We start from the raw sequence: 2,565 nt of genomic DNA on the forward strand, positions 1-2,565 counted from the left end.
AAAAACTTAGCATGCAATTCTTAAAAAAAATTAACACGAAGTTGAAATTTTCGAATTGTCTCACATTCTGGAAACTTGTGAAGTTTTATTGCGATCTAAGCACACCACTAACAATGGGTATAAATGAAGGGAGGTGATAAGTGATGTTGGTCATTTTAAAAAGTAAACAATATTAAGTTTGGGTATAAAAGTTACCGAAGAGAGACCTCATATTCGGTCCATATTGTTGTTGTAATTTTGACTAGTATTGAAAAGATTTATGAAATGCTTCAAGACTGATTATGAATTGGGTATAGACAAGAGGGCGGTGGCTTAGCCCTCTGCATGGTAGAGTTGGTGATAAAGTAGCTAAAAAGATAGAATTGGCAATGAATGTTGGGGAGAAAGTCCCTAGTTTGGAGAGCGAGCGTGGACTACTTAAACTTCTCCAGGTCTGTGTTATTGTGTGAGACGGCATGCTATTGAACTTGCTCTGAGCCCGTGTTAATGTGTGGCATCCTATGCAGTTTACCAGAACACACTTCATCAGAAGTAGGTGGATAAGAAAGGATCCCTGAAAGCGTGAGGAGGATATCACTTGCAAATATTTTGTGGTCTCTGCGGCTGTAAATTTTGAAATATACAAAGCTATGAAATGGAGAGGTTGAAGGCCGAATTTCGCAGAGCATTGTGCTTGAGTGTTGAATGGAGTGGCCAAGTCCTTGAGACGGGTGGATATGCCCAGTTAAAGAGATGGGCTAGAAAATGGAAGGTATAGAATCACTAGAGAGATCGGCATCGCCACAGGGGCAGAGGAGGTATTTATTAATCCCACATGCAGCACATATTCGAGTACGCTGCGTTTATCTATCCACGCTGGAAGAGATTAATGTGCCGAGCTCAGTAACGCGAGCCTGTTACCCGAGTGGGGGCACACAAGGTTGAGGAACAGGAGAGCTGTTTGGAGTTGTGAGGAGGGGAGATGTTGTGGCATATAATGCGGCACGCCCTGCTCCAAGTAGAGAGTTGCCGCAAGGCCCTCCTGCGAAGGCGGGAGGTAATGTCTTGTTGGACTGAAGTGGAGGGGACCGCGTGAGGCTGGTTTCACAGGGCAACGAAAACCTCCCTCTCTCTGCAGTGGAAGGATCACGAGCCGCTTGTCCCTCTCCCCACCCGTCCTCCGCTCCTGCTCATCCTCGAACCTCAACCTTTTCTTACACTCCACACTTTCATATTTTTGGAGAAATAACCACATTTTCATAGATCAACCTTTTCTTTTATTCAACCACACTTTCATGGTTAGGAGGATTAACCACATTTTAATATATCATAGTTTGGAGGATGCCAACCTAATTTAACACCAAAACATCTCATTATTTCTAGTTACATGGTTAAATAAAGTTCAAATTTACTATTGCCCTAAAATCAATGTGTCTTAGTTACTTTCTATTCACAATACTTGCTTGTTGTAGACGCAACATATTCTTAATCTCTCCATCTTCTGCCAATATAATTGACCTCCAAAAATATTGACTATTCAAACCTAGCGAATGGTTTGAAACTAAAGCACCTTCGTGATTCTCTTGAATTGCAAGTTTAAATATAATATCACAAATATTGACACTTGATACATCCTATGATTTTGGATTTCATAATTATTAAAATAACTTCATTTGAACAAATAATGGTGCCCTTGATAAGTCCCATGATTTCGGGTTTTAGAACTACACAAATATTGACGTTTTTACACAAGGGGAATTTAATTTGTCAAAGTTATCAAGGGATTCAACTTGGCTTGATTGTAAATTTAAAGTATTTGAATTATAAGTTGAAATACAATATAAACAATAATGATGCTTTGTACTTTCTACGATTTTGGATTGCAAATTTATATAAAATTCTTATTTATTTGAGATGTATTACTTATAACAAGATTTACTAATTGGATATATTGGAACTTATATTTGAATCCCAATGCTTTTTTTAAGGGAGTATTAAAGGTGTGAGCATGCTATAAATTAATTATCAAATATATTAAATAGGTACTTTTTTTATTAAAGATTATGATAAATAACATGTGTTTGTTATCAATGTAAGTAAAATTTATCTTTCACTCTTATATCCCCTCTTTGGTACTACTACTCCCTAAAAATTTTGTATGTCATTCATTATTTTTAAATGTGTTTACAAACCCAACTTTCTAGAACATGAGGAAATTTGTTGTTGTTCCAAGGATATCGTGTCAATTCACTCAAGGTACATTTAATATGTAATGCCCCGCTTGGAGATTCTAGGAAACAAGGATAAACAAAGACTAACATGCCTTTTTATTTAAAGATAAAGCATAGATACATGCAACTACAAACATAAAAGAGATCTCAACGGAAGACAAATAACCAAACTGCCAATGATCCTCAAGCGTTCATCAGTTACAAACATGGCCATACCCATCTACATGAATTAATCATACAAGCTCCATCTCAAGGTATAATCTAACATTATAATCGAGGTTCATTTTAAAGCCCAAATCCAAAGTTCCTAAGTGATTAATCCATACAATGAACGTTAAGAGGATAATCAAAATTG

The 2,565-nt window shown here is 36.9% G+C and overlaps 1 non-coding gene across 1 annotated transcript; it reads left to right on the top strand.

Moving 5' to 3' along the window:
- Positions 1-872: 872 nt before the first annotated feature.
- Positions 873-1,191, top strand: LOC149567730 (signal recognition particle RNA). The gene has a single exon (XR_016363252.1).
- The last annotated feature ends 1,374 nt before the right edge of the window (positions 1,192-2,565 follow it).

Source organism: Cupressus sempervirens, chromosome 3 (assembly GCF_028749045.1).
Source record: "Cupressus sempervirens isolate cs-2001-9-10 chromosome 3, ASM2874904v1, whole genome shotgun sequence".
In the NCBI taxonomy this organism is placed as follows: domain Eukaryota; kingdom Viridiplantae; phylum Streptophyta; class Pinopsida; order Cupressales; family Cupressaceae; genus Cupressus; species Cupressus sempervirens.